The sequence below is a fragment of the Onychomys torridus genome, chromosome 11 (genome assembly GCF_903995425.1).
Source record: "Onychomys torridus chromosome 11, mOncTor1.1, whole genome shotgun sequence".
NCBI lineage: Eukaryota > Metazoa > Chordata > Mammalia > Rodentia > Cricetidae > Onychomys > Onychomys torridus.
The window spans coordinates 20,425,312-20,443,319 of record NC_050453.1 but is presented as its reverse complement, the minus strand read 5'-3'; the positions used below and the strand labels follow the sequence as shown (position 1 = coordinate 20,443,319).

Genomic DNA, 18,008 nt, shown 5'->3' with positions numbered 1-18,008 from the left:
TCTTGATTCCTTTGTTCTTTCTTTCCTACATCTTCCACTTCCAACATTTTCTGTTCCTTATTTCAACTAAGTGTCAAGTCTGGTAAATTTCCTGATGATCTGGAAAAGAATGGTCATAAGCCATGATCATGTGTATGCGTATGTGCACACAAAAAGGGGCTATGTAGGTCATTCAGCAGCTTTTGAAACATTTTCAGTATCCAAACTAGTAGATTTAGGACCTTTCCCGAAACCTGGCTTTGGGGTTTTGTGCAAGCAATGGTGCTATTTATGATGCTCTGGATGGAAAGTAAATGGATCTAAACGCTACCATAAAATGAAGTTCATTTTTAAAATGTTTGAACTACTTTTTTTTGTTTAAATTGGGCTTAGTCTACAAATGGCTATGAAATCATACAGTCTTGTTCAATAGATATAAAGGTAGATGATAAAAGACTGGATTCTAGGATACAAAAGGAAGAACTGTACAGACTGAGACTGCTGAGAGATGTGCCATCTTGACACTGGAACCAAAAATACCTTTGAATAATCCCATAGGGCCAAGTGCATGCAAGTAGCCCTGAATTCAATTCTCAACACTGTATAAACCAGGCTTGGTAGGAGGAGCCTAGAACTGCAGCACTTGGGAGGTGGAGGATGAAGAATCATAAGGTCATCCCTGGCTACTTAGCAAGTCTGAGGGTATGTGATCCTGGGATAGATGAGACCCTGTCTCAAATAAACAAATTGGCATAGGTGGAGCTCCTGTGTTTCATATTGCCTGATGAATAAAATTTGCTGATCTTTTTCTTGACTTGTTTCTCAGTGAGGTGGGGAGAGCTCAATGATTCTGAAAGGTAACAGAAACTTTCCCCAGGGACAGCTCTGTGAATGAATATCCATGTGTCTCAAAGATGCTGTGGACTTTGGGTCCCTTGTGTTCTCTGTTGTGGAGCCAGGGAGTAAAGTCTCTTAAGTCTCCTCTTACCAGTGCTGTCGGGGAGAAAATTTGCTCTCCTGACCCAAATACCAAGCCATGAGGCTTGCCTCTGAATCTCATGCCTCCACTCACCCCTCTGAGTGTCCATCAAGTCTCACCTCAACTGTTCCCTCATTTGATGAGCTCTCTTCCCTTCTGTGTTCACCAGCAGTGACAAGATGGAGAAAGGGACTTGTCTGTGGTCATGGACACTCAGATCTTCTTCCCTAACAGGTATCTTATGCTCTTTGTGGAGCATGATAGTATGCTCAGTTTTCAAACCCACACATATTGAAAACTAACTCTGTTTCCACTGGTTATATGTTGGGTAAATTCACATTACCGAGTGCTGTACCTCCCTCATGGAATTAGGTGAGGATTAAATAAATGAACAAAATCAATTATGAGAGCATGTGTCATGAAAAGGTCTCAAGAGAATTGGTCAGTACCCGTGCTGCTCTAATGTCTGCAAGTCACATTTTGATTTTTCTCTGAACTGTGAGTGTTCTTGGGGAATTCTTAGTAGATCTTCCCCCAGGTAGGAGCATCAAGAACACAGTGGGTGCTCAATGCTCATACATGAGTGGATGTGATTGCCCTGAGTCTGTTACATAACATATATGACCTGACCAAGACTATGTGACGTTATTGACCAGTATGCACTTTTTTCATGTCCTTATTTGCCCTGCAATAGCTCCAGCTCTGCCTGTGATTCCAGGCAGTTTATTAATAGCAGCCCCCTCCATGCTCTGAAAGCTATCTAGTTTGGATGATAAATGTTACGATCATCCTAGTTTTGAGAAGATTCCCATCAACTTGATTCCCAGAATCAGAGCCCCTCACCAAGCAGTGCACACACCGAACTCAGTGGGCATCATGGGCAGAGGGCAGCCAGCTGCTGCATGTGACTGGAGTCATTTATGCAGAGCAAATGCTCAGCAAACACAGCTGGCAAGAGAATGGAAGAGCAAAAATCAGTGTGTTCTTTAGTCTCTCTTTCCCTGGAAATGAACTTGGGAAGGATATTGGGTGGGAATCTAAGAGGATGAGAAAAGTTCACTGGAAAATCTTCTCTATAATTTAAAATGATTGGCAGGACAATCCTGCATGGGTAGAACATTCCAGAAAGCAGCAATAAATCTAATAAATCCAAAACTGGATATCAGAAAAACAAAACAAAACAAAAAACTAAACAAAGTGGGCATTTGCTAATTAGCACATAACTGATAACCAGGACTTTAGGGAACACCAAACTGGAATTCTAAATCTAGTTCATACACATATCAGCATGTGCATGGCAGCTTAGCCCACATTGGAGGTATGGACAAAGTGTGTGTCCACTTCACCAACACTCAGGCTCCTTTTCTTGACATTTTGCCTTCTCACAGTTGTGACCTGTCCCTTCCATGTCACCATTTCCCTTGTGTCCCCTCTTGTGTGCAAATTTGGGCAATTCAGGTTCGCTTTTGGATCAATCTTTAAATATCCCTATAATAGTTCATTTTCCAAATCATATTCTGACTTATGAAACAAAAGTGTTACTCCCTATTAAAGGATTCTAGACTCCAGAAAACCCGGTGGGAAGGCAACCTGGGCCCGAGCCTGGAGGTGTCTGGAGCAGGCCTAGCAAATGGACAGAGAGCAAAGGGAACTTGGTCTGAATGCCAGCTCCTCACTATTGGCAGCGTGGCTTTGGACTTTCAGTTGTAATAATGAGACCTGGCTCTTGGAGTTGCTTTGAAAAGTAAATAAGATCAAATTTAGCATTTACTAATGAGCCTGGTTCAGAGAGCAGCATGAAGGGCAAGAACAAGTGCTTTGGTGGTTTATAGTCACAGGGCTTTCTTTTGATGAAGGACAGACAACTTGACACTCTGCTTCTGAGGAACAAGGGTAACTAACAAGGCTTGCTGGCAGTCTGCAATACATTTGAACAATTTACCTTGGTTCCTGGCATGATAAGTTCCAAATTAGTTGTGGCTATCATGGAGGCAGTTAGTACTCTTGGTGTGCCTTACTGAACAATAGACACTGACTTTATTGTACTTGTTACTATGGCATCGGGGTCATTCCTGAATCCAGTCGAGAGATGATCTTTCTTTCCTCCAATATAATGCTGAACCCCGAATCAAATGCATCTTTTCATGCATCGTTTTTGATGAAGGAAAACTTACTTGTGTTCAGGAGTACTGCTTTGTTTCTTCAGGGGCCCATCCTAACCTTAATTGTCCCACTTGTTACTTCCCAAAGGTCGCTTCTGTGCACCAACCTGGTTTTACAAGGTGAATGGTCTGTTTTTAACATGCTGTCGAGTGCAGTTTAAAGCACTCAGCAAAGGCCTTGTTATGAAATAGGGTTTCAACTCAGCTGCCACTAGTCACGTAGATGTACCCATACTTGTGCTCTGATAGAAAAATAAACATTTGATTAGCTCCTTGTACATATGTGGAGGAGAAGGGCGGGAGGGGGGCGGGGACCAAAAGGAAAGGAATCTGACCTCTGGGCAGTCACTTTTCCAATCCTCCATTCTGGCTGGTGTTCAAGTACATAGAGACTGGACACACCACACCTGCCTGCCCTGCTTTCTTCTACACTAAAATCCAGCCAGCACCAGATATGGAAGAAGAAACAAAGAGCATGGTGATGTTACTGTGGCACATTTCTTCGGACCACACATTTTCCAAAGAACTGTACCTGAAGGTGACTTGCTTGGATTCCAATAATCTTTGGATCTTTATGATTGTAGTTACAGGACTTCAAGAAATAAAAGAAAAAGGCCAGATCAAGGCCTTTGGCTCAAGAGAACAGCAGAAGACAACAGCCAGAGCTTAGAGCAAAGAGCGCAGGCTGCAAAGGTGACTTTTGAGGCACAAGCCTGCAAATCGTCGGCATGGTACGGCTGCCAGCAACTCTAAGCACTGATATGTCACAGAATCTTCATGGGGGTGGGACTGCATGCCAAAGTGACATGTGACAACCAATACAGTTGACTGCAGAGGACAACGAGCTGGCTTTGTTCTCCAGCATGATGCTTGCTTGTGTGACAATCCTTGCTAAGTGAAACTAGTGACTCACAATTCTCATTTTCACCCTGTTCCCATTTGGTTTGCTCACAGGTTGTCTAGACTATTTTGATGGTGGTCATGGTGGTGGTAGTGGTGGTGGGATGGGGATGGGGATGGCCACACACATTGTGTGTGTGTGTGTGTGTGTGTGTGTGTGTGTGTGTGTGTGTACCACACACATGCAGGTGCCTGCAGAAGCCAGATGAGGGTACTATATTCCCTAGAGCTGCTACAGGTGGCTATGAGATGCCAGACATGGGTGCTGGGAACAGAACTCAGGTTGTCTGGAAGAGCAGCAAGCATTCTTAGCCATTGAGCCACCTCTCCAAAAGCCCTTGTTTGTTTGTTTGTTTGTTTGTTTTTGATGTTTTTTGTTTTGTTTTTTTGATTTTTGACACAGAGCCTTGATAGTAGCCCTGATTAGCCTGGAATTTGCAGTAATCCTCCTCCTTCACATTCCCGTATGCTGAGATTACAAGTATGTATTCAGATTATTTTACACATTATACCTCATTATTTAGCGGTCCTGGGGATTGAATGCAGGGCCTGACACATGCTAGGCAAGCATTTGACAACTGAGTTATAGCCGCAGCTCTTGCCTGCACTGTTTACTTGCTATGATTTTATTCACATGTTTGTTTCACAAGTGAGCAGGGAGGCACTGCAAGATAGGGCTATATCCTGTTTGTTTTATACTTCTAGTGCCTGGCACACTCAGAAATCCAAATAAAAATCGGTGAAACATGCCAAAATCCGAACTTTGACAAAAGGGCTTACATTCTAAACCAGAGACCAATGTGTTGGTGCCGTCTATAACTTTGTCATGTTTTGACAGGGATCCTTACTTCCAATCTGCATGTTGTAAGTTTTTCAAGCATCCACAGAACGTGGTCTAAATGTCTACCCCATGCCAGCTACTGAGGGGGCTATGCAGATGGAAAGCATTTTCTCCTTCCCTTTTGCTAGATTAGTCTCTGTCATGAATCACACTCTATATTCAGAAGCCATCCTAATAAATATCGCTGGGTTGATTTGATAGCTTTGGCTGTCATTTGAAACAGAAAATCAGTCCAAGCCTAGTGCAGTTAATATCAGTTCAAGAGCTCCAAACCTTAGTTGGCCAATGTTCTCATCATATGGATACAATCTGAACTTTACCGCCACCAGAAAACAAAGGCAATATCCAAGGTAAGAATTAGGAACGCATATCAGCTTTCACAGCAATTTTTGGTGATTACAAAAGTACACTTTTGTGTTGCCATGAAAAGCATTTCCAGTAGCCAAACTATTGTGCTGGTGTGTGGTGAGTATAGAGGCCTCAGTGGCCTCTCTGCCTTTGATCTTTTGAATTTCTGAAGTTGTGAGATTTTGCATGCCACAGTGATAATCTGGGAAAACGTACAACCACTATAAAAGGACATTTTTCTATTAGTCCAGGAATAATCTCTTATAGCAAAACCACCTGACAGAACCATGTGGGCACATATCACCCGTATGAAAACCAAAGATATTTTTACAACTGGGGATTATTTTCTTCCCTTTGTACAAATCCATATGGTGCCTATTCCCACATCAGTCATCTGCAGTGCCGTCTCAGTCAACTCCAAAAATAGAATTGAAAATGTTTGCTCCCAATTTCTATAAAAAAAATAAAACTTGGGTATTAGTTGTTCTATTTTTTCACAGGCACACTTCTTTATGTCACCTTAACTGGAGTTGGATGATAAGTGTGAATAAAGCCACCATGAAATATGGGTGCTCAGCTCTGGACACACTCTGCTTCATCTTTCCTCCACTCCCTGCTGCTTCCTCTTCTAGAATTAATTGTCTACTTGCCCTTTCAAAGGATGATACTTGCTCCACTATGAAAAGCCCATCTGCCTGCTGAGTGTCATAGTCATCTGGGAACACTGGGCTGCAGTATCTCCTCCAGCCAATCTGCCTGTCCATTCGTCATCCTGTCCATCCATCTTCCTACCCACCCATCCATCCACTTATCATCCAATAGAGTGTGGTTGAAGAGTGCATCCACTATCTACTGGGGATCTTTTCCTATGGGGATTTCTGCCTGTGGCATATGTGCTTCCGGAAGTAAACCAGGGAGAAAAACAATCTACCAACCTGCCTGTCTAAGAAGAGCAGAGTGCTTCTCTCCAGAGAGTGACCTTCCACAAACAAGTAGGGGTAGACTCTGACAGATGCATTTCGTTCCTGAGTCCTATCCAGAGGTTTCATCTGCTAGTTAAAGGAATTCTAAGTATGATCAAATAAGCCGGTCCAAATAAGGCATTTGGACTATAGGAGACAGTGGTTTGGGAGTGGGAGACAACTTGAGCACATGTATCACAGAGATAATCCATTCTAATGCCATACAAATCCTTTAGTCCAAACAGAAGGGAGGAGGAGAGTCCTTGCTCTCACGTAGGGAATCCCAAACTCACTACAGTGCCTGAAAAGTCATGAGGGAGTGGCAGCGGCTGCCACTGCTGAGTTAGCCCCAGCCCAGATGAAGGCACTGCTGGATTTCTAGAAGAGATTGGGGCCATTTCACTGGAGCTCAGCCTTGGGGAGTCTAAGCTCTGAGATGAGTTAGTGCTGAAATGAACAGTGGGAAGCAAAGATCCTATTTAAACAACAATAAAATTTTCTATGAAATCTACTGTCATCAACTGCAGTGCTTTTCCCAGCTTGGGCAACTTCTGACAGTCTGTACCTTGGACCTCTGTGAAAATTGCTTTGTAGCATTTCATGCTCTGTTGATTTAGGCTCCTTAACAGTAGGGTCCTGTAAGGGAGCTTTGTATAGGAGAAAGGATGGTGGGGAGGGAGCCTGTATTCGAGCACTAGTTCTACAATGAACAACCAGCTTGTAGATTTGAAAAACAAGAGACTTCTGTGCTAATGCTATCATGGCTATAAAACCAGCAGACTAAATAAGTTATATCCCTGTCTAAAGCTCTAGGATTTATAACACATCAATCACATGAAACATGCCAAGAAGAGGAAGAAAATGATGACAGCAGCCCACAGTAGGGTCTGCCCAGTTCTCAAGGACTGTTCCTGAAGACTTCCGTGGAAATTGCATTTTGCTTCCCCCAAACTCAGGAGACTTCATTTGCACAATTCTCTTAGTAGTGCTCTCCACTCTTCACCTTGTGTCCTTATTGTTGACACACATGTCTTGCCTTCCTCATGGACTCTAAGCTCCTTCAAAACATGGTCCATCTTTTGATCTCTTGCCATGTCTAGCCGTAGCTCCATAAATACTTGTTGAATGAATCAATGGTTCTGTGAAGAGCGCCTGATTAGCTCTTCTTCCAAATAATTATTCTTTCTACTTCAAAGATAAAATTGAGACCCAAACACTCTGACTTATTTATCTCAGTTTACAAAATTGAAGGCTCAGTTCCAAAGTACTTAGAGTGATGAACTGTTGTTCTTTTAGGAAACCTTCATGGACATCCATTCTGATGCCTATTTCATTAATATTCAAAGCCTGGGCAATAGTAATAACAATGACAACAATAATGATAATATTAACTATACCAAGAACAATAATAACTGAGCTTTTGACTAGGTCACCTTTCCAGTTCAGAACATGGTCTTTGGGAGAATATTTCAGATCTAAACTGAATAAAACCAGAAACATTTTTTATATTATTTCCCCACAATTTATTATTTTTAAAAAATGCAGACATTCTTTCTGTAACAATGGTGACTTCTACATGTAGTATTGTTATTCATTTACTTGCTAAACATTCGACATCATAATTCAGGTATAATGCAACATATTAAAGATATAAAGATGAGAATAAAACAGCTCCTTCAAAAGCTGATAGTGCAGGAGAGAAAATAAAATTATGAAAACAGCACTTGGATATAGTAATAGGGCTCTGAATATAGACAGATTCTCACTTTTCAGGACACAAGCTGTACCTGACTGTTAACTATGACCCTGAGTCATATAATTTATCTTACTGGAAACTATTGATGTTTAAGACCAAATGTTAAAAATATAAAGACATGTGCCATGAGGTATTCTGATAAGGACTCTTCTTTTGTGACATAGCCATCTGGCTCAAGCCCGAGAAATTAAGAGGAGAGACAGTCTGTCTACATTCCTTTTTTTTTTTTTTTCTGAGTATGTTGAGCTTCCATGGTGGCTAGTGCCACCAAGACCTAACTCTGTGTGAGATGCATGCCCCATTCAACCAGATCCCATCCATCCTATCCTCTAGCACAAATATTTTGGCTCACATTTCCAATAATGGCAATTGCAAGTGTTTGGAAAGCTGCCATCTAATAAGCCCAACTTACTACCTGTTGAATGAGGTTTTTAAATTTTGTTCCCTAAGACCACATTTTATGATGGTTAAAGTCCAAAGAATACTTCTCAGAATGATTCTACACTAATAAAATATAGGATATTTAAAGATATGCCCATATATTTACACAATTAATAATAATAATAATAATAATAATAATAATAATAATAAATAAAAGCATCTGAATAATGCTAGCACTAAAGGATATGATGGTTTGAGGTAAAGAAGAATGTCAGGGATGTTTTAGGAGATATGTATAAGCATAACATTAAAATAGCTTTTTTTTCCCTCCACAACTGTGTCAACACTACTATTGTCTGATGCATGTGTTGCTCGGTAGGATATTTCAACTACCGACCATAGAATAAAAGATGTAATTCTTACCCCATTTGAGCCCATTCTGTTCACAGTGCCCCTGAATTTTCATAAGACTTTGAAAGCAAAAAAAAAAAAAGAAGAAGAAGAAAAGAAAAGAAAAAAAAAACAAAACCTGAATCTTTTAAAACATGCCCTCTAAATTAGACACAGTGCTTCACATCTGCAGTCCTAGTACTCAGGAGCTGAGATTAGAGAGCCAGATCTGTGAATTCTGGTCTAGCCTGAGTGGCATAGCAAGACCTCATACAACAAAAAACAACAATGACATGCTGTCTGAAAATAATACAGAGCAAATTAGTCTCATTAAAATCTCCAGTTTCTCCTACATTTTCCATCTAAAATCAATGATGGTATTCCAAAGTTTCATTGACATTATCTCTTTCTTTTTCACCAGCAGAAATTTCTTAACTTTCAAACTTAACAACGAAATGTCAGAAAATGGCATGTGTTCCAAAATGTTACAACCAATCTGCACAGTCTCCTGGGAATGGAGGATAAACTCACAGTAGTGCCTCAGTATCAGCTATGACATTTTCCTTCACTTGGGAAAAAAAATCCGTCAGAATAGTTGACTTCATATATTTAATGTTTAAATGGTGAGATATGTTTGCAAAGAGAACTGATTTTTAATGTTCACTTGACTTTCTTACCAAAACAATCATTTTAAAGCATTAAGAGGTTAGGTAAATTAAGGCAAAAAAGCAAGAAAGGAAAGAATGGAGGGAGGGAGAGAAGGAGGGAGGGAGGGGGAGAGGGGAAGGAGGGAGTGGGAAAGAAAGAAAAAGAAAAAGGGAAGGAAAGAGAGAGGGAGGAATGGGGAAAGGAAAAAAGGAAGGAAGGAAGGAAGGAAGGAAAAAAAGAAAGAGAAAGAAAAGAAAGGAAGGAAGAAAGGGAGGGAGGGAGGGAGGGAGGGAGAGAGAGAGAGAGAGAGAGAGAGAGAGAGAGAGAGAGAGAGAGAGAGAACTGATCCCAGGACAGATGATGGAGTTTTTCATTTGTTTAGTTTCTGGTAGATATGTATGTTTGAAGCATTTGGAGACCATATCTCCTAGGAGATAAAGGACAGCTCTAAATTAGGTGTAGCTGGATAGTAGTGGATTCAGACCAGATACAGTTTGTTATGTACCAGTTCTGGTCTGGGAAATAAAACTTTGAATAAGAAACAGTCTCTGTCCTCCAGGACCATTTGAAAGTGAGTGGAAGTTGTAAGCAAAATATCAAACAGGAAGTCACAACCCATGCTCAGTTGGATGAAGTATGTAGAATGAATTTAGACTGGAGTAAAGAAAAGATATAAACTACTATAATGAATAGACTTCGGTAGTCAGGCAGCCTTGATAATAAGGTAAAATTCCCACTACATTTTCAGAGTGTTCTGGATTATGACTCCCACCAAATATGTTTGTTTTTTCCTATGATACTGACCTCTTAAAGGAATCTTATCTTCTTTACTGTGATAACCTATATCCTTGCAGAGTTTTCTGTAGATAGCACCTTCTTAATACCTACTTAGGAATATCTGAATGAAAGTCAAGGAAGGTGGGTTTGAAACTGAAGGTCTACAACAGCTTGATTCATAAGATTCTTTGTGTAGGTGAATGTCGTGTGTGTGTGTGTGTGTGTGTGTGTGTAAGCCAGGAGACTACTTCAAGTGTTGTTTTTCAGATGCCATCTTCCTTGATTTTTGAGACAGCATCTCTCATTGGCCTCATGCTCACCAAACGGGTGAGGGGTTGGATGGCTGGCAAGCACAGGGATCTACTTTTCTCTGTCTCCTCAGCTATGGAGGTATAAGCACACTCTGCCCTGTGGGTTCTAGGGGTTGAACTCAAGGTAAATTCTTTACCAACTGAGCTATCTATCCAGTTCTAACATGTGACATTCTGAAAGCCTGAAGTCTTGATTAAGTCTGTCTATAAAATGGGGATGATGGTGATGATGACAATAATAATAGCTAGAACTTTTGTAAAAACTGCACGATATCTATAAAATATTTAGCAAAGTCACAATTGATGCTGCTGCTTTGACAGAGGAAAGAGTATAGACCTGAAGTCAGAGGTGGGATGAGACATAATGATGCATTCTCATTGTCTCAGTGTAAAGAACTCAGGAGGAATGGTAGGCTTTCTGGAAATGTGTAAGCATGGAGCATGGAGCATGGAAACCAAATTGCCTTACTTTGCCAGGTTAAGTTTTTATTTTTTTATTTTTTTTGTTTTTTTGTTTTGTTTTGTTTTGTTTTTTTACAATATCTAGATAACACTCTTCTAGATCAAGAAAGTAAAAGTATTAATATGATAATGCTCTTCTAGATCAAGAAAGTATTACTATGATTTCATTCTCTGAAACCAAATGACATTTCTAGTCTGCCTGCTCCAAAGGAGGAAATGAGACTCATATTCTTTGTTGCGATAAGTCTTAAATATACATTCCTAAAATCCATACCTCTGTGTTAATCAAAGGTTTAAGGAGAAACAGTTTTGAGTAATCTCTTTGAGTATAGAATCTGGTCCCAAGACATGAAGAATGCTCTTGCTCAAGAGACTGCCACAGCTACAGCTCTCAAATAAACTGAAGGCTCAGTATGTTCTTATACATTTACTCTATGAAATATAGCTTGGGCATGTAACGAATACACTCATTTGGATATACACCTAAATCACTATTAAAAGCACACATATAATTCTAATGTTATTGCACAAAGAAGTTCAATAGGTATCTGTGAAATATATGCTTATATGATTGAATGAATTTGTAGTTATTTAATGCTGTGGTTACACAAACACTCTTATTAATACCTGAAGTTTTTATGTGTTTTTTTAATCATCTGGCATGTGGCATGCACTTACCAAATGTTATACGAATTATAGGTTTTCAAATGAGGAATAAGGGGAAATTAAAGATCTCTTGAAAATCTAATGAAATTTAGATTCCTAGCAGAGGTGATTGGTGAAAAAAAATCTCATTATTACAACTATGCAATTCTCATTAAATATAAGTCTGTCTATCAGCTTTCCCCCAATGCAAATAATGTAATTAGTAAATATAATGACATTCATGTTACACTGTTATATAACTGCAGTAAAGCAGTTAGAGGCAAATGCTTTTTCATGGATGAACAATCTACCTTCCTTTCAGCTGTGAGTCACAGCTAAAGAGCCAAGTTTTAAGGCAGACAATATTTGAACTGAATGATGTCAACTTTGAATTTCATATGAACTAGTCAGGTGGTCCCCTGCCCAATGTCTTCCCTCCCACCTGCTCTGAAACTAAATGAAGTACAGTGGAGGAGAGTGTTAGGCTAGGACATGTGTAAACCCAAAACATGAGAGTCATTTTTGGGAGTATTTGTAGTCTTGGCCTCATGTTCTTCACATTCTTCCCCTCTAGAGAACTTCCCTAAAGCTATGCATTCCCTCAATTTCCAATTTCTTGCATGAAAGATTCAGAAAAGGCTTTTTAGGGAACTGTTTCCACAAATATGTCCTCTTACTAGGGTTATTGTACCAGCTAGAATGCTCTTACTATAAGTTTTTTGTTTTTGTTTTTGTTTTTTTTAAATTTCAATGTAAGCTTAAAAAAAGAGAGACACAGACTGTGGTTCATTTGACTATCTGAGAGGATTGGGGGTGGGGTGCTAAGCCACAGTAAACTGAAAAGCAACAGTTGAGGTTCTGGGTCTTAGATGAGAGGTGATAAATCTTAGACAATTTCCCAGTCTCTGGAATTAGTCATTTCTCTCTCCCTTGCTATGCTCTATTCTTCCAGAGGTGTGCTTGGTTCCGACGGGAGGGCCCTGAAAAAATCTCTCCCCTCCCACAGAGCTTCTCCAGCATCAAGACACCACACACAGTTCTAGACAGCAAGCAAGAGTGAGAGAGAAACCAACCCAGCTTTAAATGAAGGAGGAGACAGATGCACAGTGACCCTACTCTTCTCCCAGACACTAAGGAATCTTGATTTTGTCCTTGAAAACCTCTTTTCTTTGTTTCAAGGGCACCACACCTCCAGCAGAGTACAGTGGCCCTAGGAAAAAAGTAGATATGAATGCTTTCAAAGGTCTCATTCAGCACACATGGGCAGTTCCCTGAGCCTCCTGTAATCCACCCTATGAGCTTGGAGCCATGCTATTTTGACAAAACTACCTTGGCTTCCTTTGCTCTGAGGCATCTGTCCCTAGCCCAGTGGACCCCAGGCCTTCTCACTCACAGGGAGCCGTAGATTTCCCAGAAGGAGACTGCTCTGTGATCTTGTGTGGCTTCCAAAGCCTCATTCTGAGCCCCTCCCTGAGCCCTCACGTACAGTCGTGATTTGTATGGTGGATGAATCAAAGAGACGGCATCTGCCAAAGCTAACACATCTACACTGCTAAATGACACCTAATGAGGACACCTGTCCACTTAGAAGTCATCACTGCCAGTTATACCCCGTAAGAGCAATGTATTCTTTCTTCTATGAACATTTAGAGCATGCGCTCTCTGAGCCATCTGATAAAGACAGCAATAAATCCCAATAGCCAGGAATTCGACTATAGTTGGGAATGGCAAGGTTTAAGCATCTCTGAGCTCTTAAAGATAGATGCCTGAGTCTTGTTTTTGTTAGCATGTCTGAGGTTCTGGCTACCACTGATACAGCTTATTTCACATCTCTACTTTGAAAAGCTCAGATTCCAAAAGTATGACTGATTGTGCAGAGGCCTTGGACTTACACTTGAGACATGCTTACAATAATGTTTGGTTCTGCTGATGAAGCAGCAGCAGGAACAAACAAAAACCAGCTATTATTCTTGGTGAAACCTCGAGGAAGCCCATTCTTTCTCTTCCTCCCGTCCCTGTATTTGGTTTCCCGGTCTTTCATCTCCTAAAAGTTAGAGTGCTTGAGTAGAATCAACAGGTGAAGCTAGCTAAAAGACACTTAGAAGCTGGGCTCACTAATAATAGTTTGTTGCTCTCCTTATTTCAGGCAACTCCAATTCTGAAGCAAAACTAGCAACAATCCCCTTGGGTGACATACCTCTTCATAAGACTCTGGACTGTATTTTCCAGAGGGAGAAGGCTACAGAAACTTGAAACTTGAACTGTAGCCATTGGGAAATTGGTGTAAGCGCATGGACAAGAGGTGGCCCTTTACTTCTGAGTTTGCATGCTGCCCCCTTCTGGCTGAGAGGCCCAGACTTGTCAGCACATCAAACCTGTTGATTTCAACCCCACACCTGTGTGTGTGTGTGTGTGTGTGTGTGTGTGTGTGTGTGTGTGTGTGTGTGTGTGTGTGTTGTACCTGGGAACACAGGAAAGAGCGTTGAAAATATTCAGGGCATCTCATCAAGTGTATATCCTTGAAGATCCCCAGAGGAAATAGGTTCATTTTCCCTGCAGCTCCTGGGTCTCATTTGAGGCTGCCCACCATCACAGAATCCCACTCCACATTCTTGCTGTGTGAAACATCTCATTCTCCACCCATTCAACTCCCACACGGCTCTGGGACTCATCTCAACAAATTAATGCTCCACCAAGGGCTGGTCCTGTTGATGTGCTGGGCAGTCAAGGGGGGTTTTCCTACTAGAAGTGTTGGCAATGGCAAGTATGCCACAGTGGTAGGTTAGTGTTGTCATGATTGGTCTTAGGACTACATTTTTTTAAGCCTGATATGTGATCAGGTTTGCTTTTATACATTATTAAGTCCACGTGTACAATTCTTAGAGACAAGAGTTATGTGATAGGAGGAAAACCAGGTAATTGAAGAAGCAGATGCCACCATAGATCAAATTTATAATTACATGTCTTCCTCTTCTAAGCAATTCATCTTACATGCTGGTCCTTTGTGGGACTTGTCAGAATCCCAATACTAGGCACATTTTCTTGGTTTGAAATAATTCATTACTGTTCTCCTAACTGCTTAAAGGAGTCTAACACTGGGCTCTTGCTTGCCACTTGGCATATATGCTGTCACAGCACAAACTTGGCTGGCCCAGTCTGCAGTGTGCCTGGCAGACTGCAGTCTCTCACAGTCTGCCCTTGACCCAGGCAGGCCAGTTATCTCATATCAAGAGAACCCAGGACTCAAATCAGGATTCAGCACCATTCTCTTGGACCAGAAGAGAGCTAAGATAGAGGTATTTTAAAATATTTAAGGGCCTATGATTTGGTTAAACTATACCAAACATAGTTTGAAGAAATCTAGAGCTCTGGCTAGCTATTGTGAGACTTACAGAGAATGAGCATTGGAGTAGCTCTCTCCATAAAAATGATAGCATAAGACAGAGAATAATCAAAACACTATGTGCACATATATATGCTGATAGTCCCTGCCTTTATCCAGATCAATACATATATTTGAAAAGCCCCAAATGTATCAGACTAAACAAGTGAATGTATTCAGATTCTTACTTAGGCAATACCAACACACCCAGCATGGCTTTAGAGTTGAATGGCAAGAAGAAATGATTTATAGAAGATGCGCAAATGCTCACAATAAAACTTCCAGGATGACTCAGTTGTACCAGTCTGAGGACCTGAGTTTGAGCTCAAGATTCCACTTTGAAAGGACAGATGTAACTCCCTAAAGATATTCACATATGCATTCCATACAAACACACAACAACAACGACAATAATAATAATAACTTTTAACTACAAAAGACTTAAGTTGGTTCAGTTACATGCATTAATTAGTGAACATTTTACAATCATTCCTCTGGTGATATAAAATGCAAGACATGTTTACCTATAGCACTAATATGTACTTTCTTAAACATAGTATCTGCTTAGCACATCTACTGCTTGTCATGACTTTAAAAAAAAAATGCCCCTGTGATCATTCATTTTAGTCAAAGGGCAAAAATGTGTTATTTTCCTATCTCCATGGTAGAGCTACGCATGCATTCTTCTTAATGACGAAAGAACACATTCATCTGATTAAATAAAAATGGGTCAACTTAAATTCTCCATGGTGATATGCAAAGTGAATAGCTTTCTTATAACTTCCTTATCTTGCTTGGCCAGGCACAAGATTTGGGATAAGGACAGTGCTAAAGCTTAGATACCAAGGAGGGGATAGGCCAACTATCAATGAATGGGTCACCACTCCCAGGAAGTACTAGGAGCCGGCTGGAGGAATGCTATTGGGACACTGCTTCTGGTTACCCAAACCTGCATGTCATCCTGAAGAGGTCCCTGCTCTGTATGTTTGCCACACCAGGAAGAGCACTTCTTACAGAGGATGGGGGCCATGAATATCAGCTCTTGAGGACTGCTCCAAACAGGGCCAATCTTTTATCAGAGTTACTCAGTCCCTTTGGCTTTTCCGGGAAGATGGAACTGATTAAGTCATGTTAATTTAATCATAAGTAATCAACATGGGAAAAAATTACATAACCAACTTCAAAACTGTGAATCAAAGATGGCGAAAACCCAGGAAAATAGCTGTTCTGTCACTCCTCCACACGCCCACACAAAACTTTCACCTCAAAAATAAACAGGGAGAAATCCATAAGCCTGATGATTAAATAAAACAGAGCTATGAATTGGCATTGCCTGAAAATGGTTATATTTAGTGCAAAGTTCTCCAGTTCATATTTTTAAACTATGCAGTCCAGGCTGGCCTGGAACTCACAATCCTCCTGTTTTAGCATCTTGAGTGCTGGAATCAATTCGTATGTTTTTAACCTAATTTGAGAGAGTTAGGAACTCATCCTGTGGAGGGTTCTGAAAGAGAAATGTGTTTTTAATTCATCAATGAAGGTAAGAATAAGACGACTACGTTTTAAAATTGCTGCCTCGCTTCTTTCCTTTTCTCCTTCAGACAGTCTAAAGATATAGTGATATTTCAACCATGAGGCTCGATCTACTTGGCCACATGCTTAAGAAATCAAGACCATGCCCATGTCTTTGGCTTCCTGATTCTACAAGGAGCACATAGGCGGACAATATTCAAAGCCTGTTCTCTAAACAATCACAGGATGCTTGACTTGCAATGGGTCATCATTGTAATGGAAATCATCAAGGGGTCCCACATAACAATATGTAGGTACTTGAGTTATTTTATAAAGAAAGATCTCGGTGAAGTTTAAAGGTCTCCGCTCTCCACCTACGTAGAATCCAATAGGTTGAATAGGTTGACCCACCTGGTGACTGCAACCACACAGAAGCAACGTAACCAACTACCGGGAAGAACTCAGGAGGGCACTCGCTCAGTGCTTCTCTGCGCACCAGCCCCACAGACAGACGTGAATCCACCTTAGTTTCCTTGGGAAGGCAGAAGGTGGAAACCTGTGCGCGTCAGATCAGTCGTGACAAACCGCGTACCTGCAATGACGGGATGAAAGCCTTCTCCTGGGGTCCCTTGTGTGTCTCCCTGTCGCTCTGTCGCTCTCCTCTGTGTGAATGACACGATCCACAGCGAGGTGTGCACAGGATCGCCCGGGGCAGTCGCAGCCTAGTTCGGCAGGAGGCCGGGGAAGCAGCGCCTGGTGTGCGGAGCCAGCAGAGGCAAGCCGAGCGCGCAGAGGGCGGAGCGCGTCCCGGCCGCGCCTGCAAATGTGGAAGGAGCTGGAGACAGCACTGTGTCCTCTCGGCGCTGCGTGGGGATATTATCACAGGCTGGGATTTCTATTGGCTCGGAACACCAAACAAATCACACCAGCCACCCCCTCCTTCTCGGCTTCACTCAGCTCTGGCGTCTCATCATCTAACCCACAAACATTAGAGCCACACACACACTTGGGTCGCTCGTCCTGTTTCTCCATTCTTCCCTGCAGACTGGGGATTTACAACCTTGTGGGCAGCTCTTCACATTTTGTTTAGCAGACTTCCAATGCAAAGCTTGTCATGTAGAGAAATCCAACATCCTCTTAGCCCGCAAAAACCACTCATACCTTCAGATCTCCCTCTTTAGGATGGACTCAAAATGTGAAGCATGTAGAATCTCAGTCTCAGTCTCTCTCTCTCTCTCTCTCTCTCTCTCTCTCTCTCACTCTCTCTCTCTCACACACACACACACACACACACACACACACACACACACACACACACACACACACGAGCACATAGAACCAGACTCTTTTTGTTTTGAATAACAGACGCTGGTTAAAGGCAAGCTGAACCCCGTGGCCAAAAGTGAGTTTAACTAGTAACAAAATTTTTAATTGAACGCGGTGCAAAATATCCAACATTTGCATTTTCTCTTCCACATACTGCATTAGTCATTGTTCTCCCTAATTTTTTTGTTTTTGTTTTTTGAATGCAGAGATCTCTAATATGAATCAAACACTTCAGCATCCAGAGAAC

General features: G+C 41.3%; 1 protein-coding gene across 2 annotated transcripts in view; it reads right to left on the bottom strand.

The window, feature by feature from the left end:
• Grem2 (gremlin 2, DAN family BMP antagonist) overlaps window positions 1-17,634 on the bottom strand; it is a 99,415-nt gene extending 81,781 nt beyond the window's left edge. The window contains exon 1 of one of the 2 annotated variants that reach the window (XM_036202238.1): window positions 16,847-17,634. The gene's annotated coding sequence lies outside the window, so the exon portion shown is untranslated. The remainder of the gene's footprint in view (window positions 1-16,846) is intronic. The other variant, XM_036202237.1, reaches the window with a different exon arrangement.
• Between the last annotated feature and the right edge of the window lie 374 nt (window positions 17,635-18,008).